This window comes from Ictidomys tridecemlineatus, chromosome 1 (assembly GCF_052094955.1).
Source record: "Ictidomys tridecemlineatus isolate mIctTri1 chromosome 1, mIctTri1.hap1, whole genome shotgun sequence".
NCBI classification, from domain to species: Eukaryota; Metazoa; Chordata; class Mammalia; order Rodentia; family Sciuridae; genus Ictidomys; species Ictidomys tridecemlineatus.
This window is the reverse complement of record NC_135477.1, coordinates 6,413,915-6,427,901: the sequence shown is the minus strand read 5'-3', so window position 1 is coordinate 6,427,901 and position 13,987 is coordinate 6,413,915. Positions and strand designations below refer to the sequence as shown.

At 50.9% G+C, this 13,987-nt stretch overlaps 1 protein-coding gene and 1 long non-coding RNA gene across 5 annotated transcripts in view; one reads left to right on the top strand and one right to left on the bottom strand.

Annotated features, from left to right (window-relative positions):
- Positions 1-13,987, bottom strand: part of Ctbp2 (C-terminal binding protein 2) — a 130,572-nt gene that overhangs the window by 51,666 nt on the left and 64,919 nt on the right. The window lies entirely within an intron of this gene.
- Positions 6,422-13,267, top strand: LOC120885837 (uncharacterized). Its single transcript, XR_005728576.2, has 2 exons — positions 6,422-9,440; positions 9,897-13,267. It is a non-coding gene; the product is annotated as an uncharacterized LOC120885837 (long non-coding RNA).

Below are 13,987 nucleotides of genomic sequence, written 5' to 3'. Positions count from 1 at the left end.
CGGGGCTGGGGATGTGGCTCAAGCGGTAGCGCGCTCGCCTGGCATGCGTGCGGCCCAGGTTCGATCCTCAGCACCACATACCAACAAAGATGTTGTGTCCCCGATAACTAAAAAATAAATATTAAAATTCTTTCTCTCCTCCCTCTCTCTCAAAAAAACAAACAAACAAACAAACAAACAACAAACCGCGACTCCACCGCGACTCCATGAGGGGTAGAGGTAGGCAGAGCCATGCAGTCCAGCTGCAGCTATACGCAAGGTCCTGGAGAGCTCCCAATGCACAGGCTTGTGAGTACATTTATTGTAAGTGGTACAAGGAGAACACCTTCCCATTGGGCAAGGAGGGAGGGCCAAGAGAGCATGCAGCTGCCCACCTCAGTTCTAGACAGTGAGAGAGCACCCCCAAACAGTGGGGTGTACTCACAAAACCCTCACATTGTTCGACTGCCTTTTAGATAATTTAAATAAAGGGGTGCCAGTATGTAATATTTCTAGATTTGAGAATTTCAGGCACAATAAAAAGCCTTGAGGGCGCCACAACCCACGGCCCACACCTGCTTTATATTCTGCCTGTTCACTGATGTAATGAGGTGACGGCTGGACTTGCTTTACAATGAGGATGTAAGTATCCGCGTGTGCGCAGACAGCACGTGTGAGGTTGCCATCAGTCACCTGTTCACCTGGCCGGTGGGCACACCTGCTTTTGTACACTTGCAACTTCCCATATGTTATTACTTTTCTAAAGCTGCAGGCTGTACAATGGGACGGGGCTGGCTACTTAGTAAAGTCTCTAGGAGGCACAACTTTATGCAAATGGCTGCTGCTTTTGTGGCTCTCCTGAGAGGTCAGGAACGTTGGGCCAGCCTGCTGCACACCCAATTTTCTGTTGGTTCTAAGGAGGACATATGAGCAGACCACTGTGTTCCAGCCCCCTTTTCAGGCTTCCAGACAGCAGGCCATGAAGGGAGCTGGACCTGGCAGACACCCTGACTCCCAAACCAGCAATGCCCTGGGCAGCAACGCACCAAGGGGCAGTGAGAACCTAGACCTCTACCACCACGGTGTGCTGACCCCGGTGTGCAGCCATTGCTAGCTGAACCGAGAACAATGAGCAAGCCATCATCACATCATCCACGCGGTGAAACTGACTGCGGGCTACCCTGAGGACGTCTTCATTTCAGATGTGGAAGGAGCGGGTGAATTGCTCTGGTGGGCAGAAACATGTTCGAGAGACGAGGAGCCTTTATCCACCTGCAAGCCCCATGCGTGTCTCGCACATGCACCGTGGGACCAATTTCACCCCAACGAGGAGCGAGCGTCTGCCCTCAGCCTGGGCTCTGGCCACTTCAGGAACCAAGGAAAGATGCCAAGGCCACCTGGGAGGGGCCCCAAACATGGCAACCTGATCCACAGGCCAGGAAGGATTCCTTCCTGCTGTAGCAAAACTGTTAAGTTCCTCTCAACGTACACAAAACCAAGGCAACCCTCTCGTCCTTTGGCTCCCCTCCAGTAGTAAAAATTAATTGCCACATAAAATTGCTGATTCCTAGCAAATGAAGCTATACGATTTATCAACTCACGGATGGCGCAAACTCAATAGTGGTTTAACTACATCACCTGAGTTATGGCTGTGTTTTCTACCAGTGACAGCTTTACGGGGAATAGAAGTTTAGCAAATTCATTCACGTAGGACAAACTCCCAAAGTAAACAAAGGGATCAGGCAGATGCCGCTCCCTGTGGCTTTGTCACACTGATTCTCAACCAGCACCAGGAGTGGACTCCCCTTGGGTACCGGTGAGTACCCACCTGTCCCTTGCCACCCCCCAGGCTCCAGCACCACCCCACCAGGGGCCCTTTCCCAAGATGACCCAAAGCCTCGGCACCCTAACTTTGGAGTCGTAGTTTTATTACCCGATGCAACTTTGTAGAAGAATCCAGTTATTTAAGATGCACAAGAGACAAGTTACTGCCAATCACGTTTTAATTTTCTGGCAGGGTGACGAATTCACAAGTAGCTCACAAGGTGCAGCAGACCCTCAGACTGGGAGATGCTCCCTTGACACCCAATGACAAGCAGCACCCGGCTTTCCAAGAACATAGGCACCTTTGTTTCACTGCAGTCACTCCCGAGATCTGGACATCCCTGTCATGTCTTCTCCACCCCACCCCCACCCGCTTTCCTTGTCCTTTGTCCCCTAACATAGTGTCATTCTTTCTAAACTGAATGAGACTCTGGCCTGGATGGGGGGTTGGTCACCTTCTGGTTCCACGGTCCCTAGAACAGGCCAGCTCTTCCCCGCACTCTGTCTTTGGAGAAAAACACATTTGGGAGAAATCCTTAGAGAACAGCAACCTCAGGAAGGGTACCGAGAGGGACCCCTACCTGTCCCTGTCCGCAAAGGAAAACCAAAGGCTACCACTCTTGGAAGAAGCAACCGGATTCTGAGAATTCCAGGCTCATGGAAGACGCAGCAAGCCTGGCTGCATCTGTCTTGTTTTCTACCTGTAGCTGTCAGCGTGGTGCCTGGAGGCTGTCCAAGAACCCAGATTTGAAGAACCCGACATAAGAGGAAAGTCACAGGTCATTAACCCGCATGTGGATTTTCCCCATTTCTGGCCATTCCACTTTGTCCCTCTGTCAACCCCAGACTCCTCCTCCAAGGATGTGGAGATTCTGCCCACGGTTTGTGGTCAAAGTCACAGGAAGAGAGACCCAAGAATGCAGCCTTTCTGGTTTGGTCACTTAACTCAAAGCTGGTTTTGTCCTTTCTTCTTTCATTGGCCAAGTTGTGCATATTTAGGATTTTCGTTCCACAAGTCTCCCCACCTCACTGGTTTTACTACTTTATGAGCAGAGACTATTCCCTCCCGATTATCTTAAACGCACCCGCAGGTCACCCCAACTATTTGGCACAGAACACGAAATGCTCGCCTCCAGAAAACCCACTACTGTCCCCACTGCTGAGGGGTAGCTGAACCACTCTGTGCAAAATCTGTGGGTGAGGATTTTCTTCAGACAAGGTCCTCTGGCGGGGTTCCCGGCCATCTCTTCATGCCAAGGGGGCCAGGCCCTCAGAGCCCAAAAGGAAGCCCTGTGGCTGTGGCCTTGCTCGCCTCTTACGTAGGACTGAGCACACTAGGTCTCCTGGATGTGCGAGGCTCTCTGAAGAGCTGCAGAGAATCCCCAGGGAAGCCAGGGCGACTCTGACAGCTGGCAAAGTCGCACACTTTTTCCTTTGAAGAATTTTTTTTTACTTAAAAAGCATGCACAACAGTCCTCTGCAAAATCCCACACCAGGTGACCAAAAACTGGTGACCAAAGACTGGGAAGCACAAGGAGGAGGACACATGAGGCCCAAATGTCATGCAGGGTGCTGGTTGGGATCCCGAGACAGGAAAAGGACATTAAGTAACTGAATAAAATCTAGACTTCAATCACTTCTCACCATGCCTCAAGATCCTTCAGCTCAAGGAAGCCTACTCCATACACAGGGCCCAACAAAAAGCGCCTGAGCAGGGGCCTCAGGTGACCATGCTGACCTTGGGACAGCCAAGTGTAGTGCACGGCCAGTGTTAAGGTCAAGGCCTAGGAGAGTGTGTGCAGCGCACTCTAAGAGGGCCAATTCCTTGGCGGGACTCCTGCCTGCCCACTTTACGGGGCCTATCATTCCCTCAAAGGGGCCCTTTGGTGCCAAGCAACACTGGATTCATACTAAATCCTGTGGCAGATGGTCCTCAGCTCACATGGTGTGCCCAATAGGAATCCAGGAAACAGCAGGAAGGAGAGTTAGAGGTGGATTTCCCCACCTGGCTGGGCACCACTGACCCTAACTCCAGGGGATGCTTCACAGAGAAGCCAGAGTTTTCTCCTCCAATGACCTTCTTGGACTGTGGGAGACATGTCCCTTCTGACCTGATGTGCGCTGAACCCCTGCTGGACATAGGACCAGCACCACAGAGTGACCACGCCCCAACTCTCCAGCCTGACATTCTGCCAAGGAATCCTAACTCTCTGGTGGCGTGAACCACAGGGAAACAGCATTTGCACGTACAACTCCCAGTCCCCTTTTGTCAGAATAGTAAGTGATAAAAGCCTAGAAAGCAAAGAACATCACAGTCCCATTCTGATAGCCTAAGGTTTAGGGATCAATAAAAACAAGAAGGCTCATCCAGAAGTTAGGCTACAGTCTCAGGGGGCCGGGAAGCAGAGGAACATGCGGACTGCACACGGGACTGTAGCCTGCCCCACAAGGAGGGGACCCAGGTTTTCCAGTGTGGTCTTTGGGGGTGGGGGTGGAGGACTGCACTAGATTTACCAGTGGCCCCAGACACTGGTGCTCCTGGGCCAGCAGGGCCTTGTGAGGGGCTCACTGCATTGGGGGGGGGGGGCTTTTCTAGCAGGTGGTCCCCTCAGCAGGCACACCACGCCCATCTTCTTCCACAGTGGACTCCTGGGCTCTCTGGATTGAGGTGTGACCTCACACAAGGCAGCTTTATTTCTGATCCTCCAGGTCCCAGTGGAGGCAAAGAGATAAGGCACAGGAAGGAATGGCGCCAGGGCAGGGCTTGGGGCGGAGCAGGTGCCCCCATCCTCCCCTAGACAGCCTCGGGGCTGCTCACTTCCAGACTTTCCTGTGGACAGGGCTCCAGGTCCCCTGGCCTGCTTGCGCAAACCCCTGGCCCACCCACAACAGCCACGGGCCCTTCGGATGACAACACTGACCCTGCAAACAAAGTGGACGGTCATTTCCTGAGCTTTTAAGTCCCCAAGTCAGAATGGGGATGGATCTAATCCATAAAATACCCCAATGCTGAATTTAACAAAAAAACATGGCTTGCTCCAAGATTCCACTTACATAACCTTAGTTCTCATGTTAAATCCCCAAGGCGGGACCTCGTCACTTCGGCTGACTCCCCCCCATTTCATACAGAGTACTTTATGAATTCACCCCCTTCACTAAAAAATTCCCAGAGGAAGTGGAAAAGAAACCAAAGATGTAAAATTATTTCCTTTTCCTCACCATAAAAAAACAAAACAAAAAAATCATACAGAAGTTTGCCTCTCTGAGTAATAAACATCAGCTAATAACAATATTTCAACATTGTTTTATTGGCTGTAACAAACACATCATACCAATGTTAAGAGGTCAGTAGGGAACACTAGGTGGGCAGTATATGAAAATTATTAAATTTTTTCCCTGTAAATTTAAAATTACTGTAATACAAGTTATATTAAAATTATTATTATTTTTATTTTTGGTACTAGGGGCACTTTACCACTGAGCCACATCCCAGCCCTTTTTTATTTTGAGACAGTATCTTGCTAAGTTGCTGAGGACTTTGCTAAATTGCTGAGGCTGGCTTTGAACTTGCAATCCTCCTGCCTCAGCCTCCTGAGCTGCTGGAATGACAGGTGTGCATACCAAATCCAGCTAAAATGCTTCTAATCAAAGAAAATCTTACCTATGCCCCCTCCAGTTAACATTCAGGGCAAGAGGAGAGCCCCTGTGTGCAGGAAGCCCTCCCCTCCCCCACTTCTGAGCAGACTTGCTCAGCTCTCCACTGTGCATTCCCTCCACATCCAGATGCATCTGTGTCCTAGGCAGGACCAGAATGCCCCGGCCCTTGGTGCCCCACTCATCTGGCAGCATCCTAGAAGTGGAAAGGAAATTTGAGGGGAGGTGTCAAACACAGGAGCCTGTGGAAGATGACAGACAGCTCTGGGCATAGGAGGAGGGGCCCATAAGGACAGGGGGCAGGACAGAGAAACCAGAAGACAAAACTCACAACATTCGTGTGAGCTGACTGCCGAGGAAGGGGCAGAGCCCGCAAGCAAATCGGCCATGTGTGTCGTGAGCTTGAGCCCAAGTAGAACAGGAAATCAGTTCAACACCACATGACTCACATCCCAACCGTTGGAACCAGGTGAGGGGAACCCAACCCAAAGTGAGCTAGGACCAAAAAGATGGCAGTGAAAACCTACAAGACTCAAATTAAAACACAGCAAATGGCCACGACAGCCAGCCACGCAGACAGAAAATGATTTTCAAGAGCAGGCTCACTAGGGCCACTGAGGGAAATAATGGCAAAATAAAAACCTCCGCCAACAGAGGATAAATCTCTAAAGCCACGGTTAATGGCCCAATAATTTTTTCCTTCAATAACAAAAGAATCAGCAAAATCAATTTCCCAGATACCCAGAAAAGCACCCCACGGCAGCCTGGCACTTCCCAAACAGATCAACACCTTTGCAAAGATGGCCACCAAGTGCTACAGGTTCAAAAACAGTGCAAGGACAGGAAGCGGAATCTGGCCATTTTCACAGAGGAGGACAGGCCAGAACAGCCAGCTGCACACACGCAGCAGGCGGGGTGTGTGGCAGGAGACCAAAGGTCAGGAAGACTCCACCTCCTCCTCCAAGCTGGAGGGGGCCTGCCTGGGCCCTGGGCAGACGCGTGACTTCAACCCTGCGGCCTGGCCAGGGGGTTCCCTGACCAGACACAGAAGGGCCAGAACAGAACCCACCTCTAGCCCAGATTTATCCTGCAAGGAAAGGCAACCGGGGAGAAGGACAGATGCCAGTTCCTGGGGTCCCTCGTGGCTGCTGGGCAGGGAACTCAATGCCATTCACTGGGGGCTACCAAATGGAGGCGCCGACCCTGGCGATACACACAGCACAGGTACGGGCACAGGCTGGGCAGGGCCCGAAAGCTGAGGTGCAAAAAAACCAGCTGCTCTTGGAGATTCGGTGTGTTCCCCTGGATATGTGCTTCAGGACTAATCATTTTACAAGGCCCCAAATCATTAACAAAACGGCTGATTACAGTTCTGGCAATCATTATTTAAGTCATTACTTAGACTGTTGGATGCAATAAATAGAGAGATGACAGAATGGCAAACAGCTGAGATTCCACCTCCAGAGCCCAAGAACACAGTGTCAGGGAAGGAACAGAGCCGTGGCGGAGCCACATGGGCTCATCCCAGTCTTCAGACGCGAACGGAGCCAGATAAATCACTCTAAGATGCCTTCCTCCGCCTCGATTGCAGGGGCCACTGCGCTAAATTCTTACATAGCCCCCATCCACTTAATTTTAGTGTTGGTTATGTATATTCAGAGGCTCAAAAATACTTGATGATTCCAGTGGACCCACACAATTTTGAACTGTTTTTAAATATAAAAATGGACATATTAATGAACTAGAAATCAATTAGGACGTAGCAAATCAAGTGCCTTGGTTCATAAAGCGGTGTACACATAGTACTGTGGCTCTGACAGTCAAGTTTTAACCAAAAGATTCTCTCAGAATATGGGCCCATCAGGGCTGGGGCTCAGTGGTAGAGCGCTTGCCTCACATGTGTGAAGCACTGGGGTCCATTCTCAGCGCCACATATAAATAAATAAAATAAAGGTCCATCAATAACTAAAACAAAAGAATATAGATTCATTAGAAGGTAACGGCCAACACGGAGGCTTCCTGCTGTGTGGTTACCCAAGACAGAATCCTGCCCCTGGCCAGTGTCTGGAGCTGGGCTGGAGGCTGTGTGATGTCATCTCACCTCCACAAGAGGAGGCTCCGTTCTTGCCCACTGCAGCCCAGAGGTGGAATTCCTGGACCCTAATCCTCAAATCCCTCAGACACCGCCGGATGCCGAGGATATTCTAGCACCATGCCAAGTGCCACCCTGGGCACCGCCGACATTGGGGCTGGATAACTCTGCTGGGGGCCGTCTGTGCACTACACTACATTTTATGGCATCCCGGCTTCCACCCAGTGGAACGACTTGGGTGACTGGGGTTTCCTGCACACATCCTGGCAGGAACCTTGCCTGCAATGATGTCCTCCAGTGGCCACACTGTGAAATGTGCAACATTGACTCTGCTCTCGGCTCCTGTTCTTCCAGGAACGCTTGGTACTACCTCCAACTACCCTGGCACCTGCTTCCCCACAGCTACGGGTTCAACTAGAGAAAGGTCTCTTAAGCGAGATGGCAGGGCCACACACCTGGTATTGCCCAAACCGGAATGGCTGGCTGCCCTCAGGCACAGAGTCCACTTGTCAATCTCTCCTGCAACAGGACAACCCAGCCAGCCCTATCACCCACAGCCATCAGCCTTAGGTGCTCAGCCATGAGGGATGTTGACAGGGCTGTCACCTCTTCTTGCTCCTACTCAGTCCATCTAGAAATGGCGGCCTTCTCAGGGCAGGCCTCGACACAGCAGCTAGATGCCCGACTCCTGTCCCAACCTGTCAATACAGGGGCCTCAGGAGCAGCAGCTATGATGGTGCCACCTGGAGAACTAAGAGCCTACGCACCTGATAGTGGTGCCACATGCAGAGTGGAGAGGAGCAGGAACCTGGACTTAGCACCAGGCACAAGCTGACCAGCACGGAAGGAGAAACCATCAAACTGCTAAAAGACGACACCGGAGAGAGTCTTTGGAATCCTGGGTTGGCAACGATGACAAACGTCCATAAAAATACAATATTCAATACGAGACTTTACAAAACTTCTGCTCATCAAAAAGATTCCATCAACAGAGTGTGATTGCAAAGTAGGAAAAGATATATTTTTGGTACCAGGGATTGAGGGATTGAGCTCAGTGGCGCTTGACCACTGAGCCACATCCCCAGCCCTTGTTTGTATTTTATTTAGAGACAGGGCCTCACCGAGTTGCTTAGCAGCCTCACTTTTGCTGAGGTGGCTTTGAACTCACCATCCTCCCGTCTCAGCTCTGGGACACACAGCTATTATCACCATACCCGGCAGGAAGAGATCTCAATACAAATATCCAACTCAAGACCTGTATCCAGAATCTGTCACAGGTTTCTACAGTTTTAGTGTGCTAGGGGTTTGAACCTGCCTCCCAAAATGTGTGCACTGGAAACTTTATCCCCAATGCAAAGGTGTGGGGAAGAGGGCTCAAGGAGAGGAAATTGGGCCCGTAAGGCTACACCGTCATAGATGCATTAAGCCCTTCATCATTGGGACCACACACATTTGACACAAACGGACCTTGCAAAGCCCAGGCAGCAACTGAGTTGTAGCAGGGGTTAAAGGTTTCGTATCCATGCTGGCCAGAGGTAGCTTACTTCTCAGGGACCATCCATGGCCTCCGGATATCTCCCTTAAGAGTCTGAATGTCCAGAACGCTCCGTCCTCCTGAACCTCTTTTCTTCCTCCCCCTTCAAATTGTCCTTTCTGCCAAGAATCACTTGCCTCGCTACTTCCTGCTGACACATTAATTACAACAACAAATAACCCGAGTGATGTCATCTAAACGCTCACTTCCTGTAGTGGACTGGCTGTGGCAGAGGAGGGTGGGGAGGCAAGGCCTCTGCCCCATGTCCAGCACCTCATGCCTCATTCTAGAGAGGAAAAAAAGACCGCGGCTCTCACTTGGCACGAAGCCCTTACACAGAGGAACTCACCCCGAAGGGTAAGTTAAATAAAAATAAAATGTGTGTCAGGCACCGCTGCCACCAAAACACAGCTATTGTAGTGGGAAACAGGCTGGCGATTGTGCGGAACTATGTAAGTGTATGCACAGAAAGGGGAGCCACGTTGGAGGCGTGGGCAATGAGATGCAGGGTGCAATCACATTCCCTGCGTTCCCAGCATGAGTTAGTGAGGACAGCCCGGGCGGAAGTCTCTGTGAGGACAGGGAGGCACCTGCGTGGCGTGAGGACGGTGCGGGGGTGGTGGTTCCCTGTCTGTATTCTTAGCATGATGGATAGACCTGGAGACAGGGAGGAAGGGCCAGCTCCAAGGGCCCCGGGCTCAGGGGAAGGGCCAAGGACCAGCTCCAAGCTCCCTGGGCTCAGATGGCAGCTTGGCCCATCGCCTTCACCTGCCCTGGCAGCCAACACTGATGGGTGTGTTTAATTTTCTGAAGGGAACAAAGATTTAAGCTGGATCCAATAGCACCTTCTAGAAATGCTTGGGACTTCCACCAAATGGGCTCTGTGACAGACAAAGAGGAACGTGACCAGAAAACTGGAAACCCAGGTTGGCTGGTGACATCACGATGAGGAGCTATGGGGGCGACGTGGCAGAGGCCCAGCCCGCAGTATTCCACACTGCCCATGGCCCTTCACCGTTTCACCTGAACTCACCTCCATGTGTCCTAACGGGGCCACCAGCTGGAATCTGTCCTGCAAGCCTAGCACTTGGTATCACAGTTATCTTGGATTATGGCTTCAAGAGCCAAGTCTGACCTTGGGTTCAAGGTCACATCCCTAGACGGGTGATCAAAGGGCAGGGGTGGCCACTCTGAGGCCATATGTGTCCCCAACCCACATAAGAAAACCAATCTTGTCACTCCAGTTTCTCCAAGATCCCAAGCAGAACCCTCCTCATGGAAGGCCACGGGCTTGGGTACCCAAATCAACAATCCAGGAGACTTCAGGATTTATTTTCTAGGAGACAAGAGGTCCCAAATATTACCAAGACCGTTTTGTCTGTAGTCCTCTAGCTACACGGTCTTAGTGTCAGTTATTGTACACGTATTCAGCCGAGCCCAACCTACCCCATCCTCAACGTCACTGCGTCACTCAGAACTACCTGCCCTATAGCCACCAAGACTCTTAGACTGCCACAGCTGTTCTCAACGTGTGCTGGCCAGTCTCAGAACAGTGTTCCAAGTTCCTAGCCAAAGTGCTGCTCCCACCTGCTGGGAGGTCACAGCAGGTCCAGCTGTGAGAACAACTGCCCAGGCAAGGGACAACTTGAGGTCGTGCCTGCAGGGGGTCCGTCCACCTTTGGGGCAGTTGACTCCCAAGTTTTCAGCTGACCCTTACCCCAGTGATAGAGCTCCTTTCTCCTGCTCTGTCTTCTTGTTCCTGATCATGCACAGAGTGCTCCATCAACCCAAAACATGGGAAAAGCAGCCCAGGCTCTAGACCTTGATGAGCTGAGGATTCTCCAGCCTCCACAGGGACCTTCTGGGAGCCAGCAACAAACACATCACCCGCTCTGGGCAGGGCCCTGGCTTGCTGTCGCACAGTGAGCAGATGACTTGGGAGGCAGAACCGTCCACAGCCGCTGAAGCGGAGGCTGCCCACACTCACCAGCAGCCCCAGGGAAGTGTGGAGGGGGAATCCTGGACGACATCCCTCCAGACTTAAACCCCAGCCCCGTGGTCCTAGGGATGCCGTGCCCTGGGGTTCTCTTTACAAGGACTGAGATATACAAACAGTGGATCCATTTCAATAAGATATGAAGAAACGAGAAAAGATCATTTTGAAACAGGCTGTTATATATAGAAAATTAAATCAAGTGCCTTGGCTGTAAACACCAGGGTGGATCATGCACCAGAGTGCCATTAATTATTAACTGTCTTGAAATGTCCCAATACGGACTAAATGGCCTACTCCCAGAGCAAAATGTATTCTCATTGACAAAAGGAGACCAAAATATTTGTCATGGTTGCTAATTTGAATAGAATGGGTTCCAAAATTAGAAAGTGGCTACTTCAATGTTGAGCGTCTTGACAAGGCGTTTTGCAGTTGGAACAGGGAGACCAACAGGCTGTCTCCCCAAGCACTCCGTGCAGTGGGCCTTACTACCAGCCTCCCCTTTTGATTTTGAAGAATTTGAAAGCCAAGCCACACTCCCTCCATTACTGGTAACCATGCTAAACGGTTCCAATACCGCACCTGAGCATTTGCAGCGATCCTGTCAAATAAAATCTTCCTCCAAGTTAACTCTGCTCTATATTTATGCATTAATATCACAGCTTACTGCAAAGCGCACAAATCATTTTAACAGAGTGTAAATTTAACTACCATGAAGGCATTTTATACTCTGCTTAACTTCACTAAGGGGCCCATATTTTTTGGAGCAGATAAATCAGGTTTCCATATAACTCTACTTAAGGGAACAGAAGTCAAAACTTATAAAGAGAAATATGCCCTGTGTCCCTGGATTACAGAGCAAATAAACATATCTGCACCCCAGCCAAGAGTCTACTTTTGTCATCTGTAACTCTTACCAAGCATAGAGCACCCACTGGACTACCTGGCCCAGGGAAGGTGGAAGGGTGGGAGAGATTGTCACCTTCCTCCCAAGTCCAGTCCCTGTCCTCTTGCTATTCTGCAATGATGAGGACTGACCACTGTTGCCCTGAGAACATCTTCCCCACATCATGAGGAGCCGACATCTGTACCATCTTGAATGTCATCGATAGAAACATGATCTCCTCTGGGTCTTTCCTAAAGGGAACTCATGCCCTGATGTCACAAGGTCCCCAGATGCACACAAGAAAAGTAAAAAGAAAAAAAAAAAAAAAAAACGGGGGCAAAAGAGATCCATCCATACCCACAGCAGCTGAAGTCATAAATTATTACTGAATAAGGGAACCTTAGCCACGGCCCATCTGGAAGGGCCAGACGGGGCCTCACACTGTGCCCTGAAGGTCGACAGAGGGAGGGCCCCAGGCCTGAGAAGCCGTGGTCCTGGTGCAGGACGCTCCCAGGTTCACAGCACATAACCCCGAACATGTTGCACCCACCAGTGAGGAGCCCTGGCCACTGCCTCCCGCATCCCACGACCAGACACCCAAGACCTGTGCAGGGTGGACAACAGCCACACCTCCTCAGTTTCTGGGGAAGAGAAAAGTCAAAGACAAGATAAAAAGACACATGAAAATGTGGCCCACTCAAAGGGCCCGACTGGCCAGTTCAGAAGCAACCCGAGTGAGCTTCAAGATAAACCATGGCAGGACCGGCTATGACAATGGGATGAAGGAGGAAGCCGGAGCTGTGGATAAGCACGCTCGGAAGCAGGGATCACGATGAATGCCAACGGCTTAGCAAAGGCGCCAGCAGATCACACTACCAATCATCAGGCTCAACAGAGGGAGGGTGAAGATCACAGGGCTCCATCCCCAGGCTTGTTAATTACAAAGAGAAAGAGGAAAACATCAGCCTTACAGCGGAGAACAGACAGGCCACCATAGCCATGTGATCAGAACAGCTGGCCAGTAAGGAGAGACACTGGGCAAGGCTTAATCCGTCCCCCAGGTGGCTCAGGATGGCTGAAGCCTGGTCAACTGCCCTCCTCCCTGGCCAGCACATGTTACAGGCCTGAATGACCACATGGCTCCCAAACTCATGTTCATGACAGCTCACTGACGTCCTGTTTAGATTCACCCCTCTGGAAAAGACAGGGAACTTTCAGTAGGTTCCCCCTGAAACCTTGTTCTTCTGTTAATTAACCCCGACTTTCCATTCTAATCAATCCTTATAAAAATTTAACATGCCTCTAGCCTCAGGTAACATTTATTTTTAGCTAATTTTGGCGGTCCCCAGTGACTAGCCTGTGGTGGGCACACCAGAGCATGGGCAGGCAGGCTGTTAACCATGATCACTCTACTGTGATCAGTCGTCCATGGACACGTGACCAAGGGCCTTTGGTATTACCATCTACTTCGAAAATTCAGCTCCAAAGCCACAGCTCCAGGTGCTTCCCAGAGTGCACCGAGAGAGTTAGGAATCCCCTTTCTCCAAGCCAGCCCGAGGACCCCTCTTGCCAGTGTCCCCAGACTGTTAGGAGGGCCAGCAGGGTATGGACCCCCAGCTCATCAATGCATCCCACTGGTTAGTGCTGAACACCTGCTGGACTTAATACAACCAGGTTAATATTTATCTTAAGGTTCCAAGTGTACGTCTGACATGGAAATCGAACATAAGACCACCAGAGCCTGCCCACGTCCTCTACACACTTTCCAAAGCCAATTGCTTGGAAAAAGGTCTTTGGATTTTACTTCTGAATGCAAGCAACAAGCAACTCCCGAGAACACTCGGGGTCCATCCCCCAGGCTCCACAGGAAAACCCCCAGGTCAGGGAGCCGCATGCCCAGCACTGGGCATGTCAAGGATGCACAGTGACCAGACCACCAACCATATGGACATAAGCTCCCTGATCCGGGGACTTGGGTAAGGACGCAACCTGCAACATGGTTTCCTTGTCTGCAAAAGAGGAAAA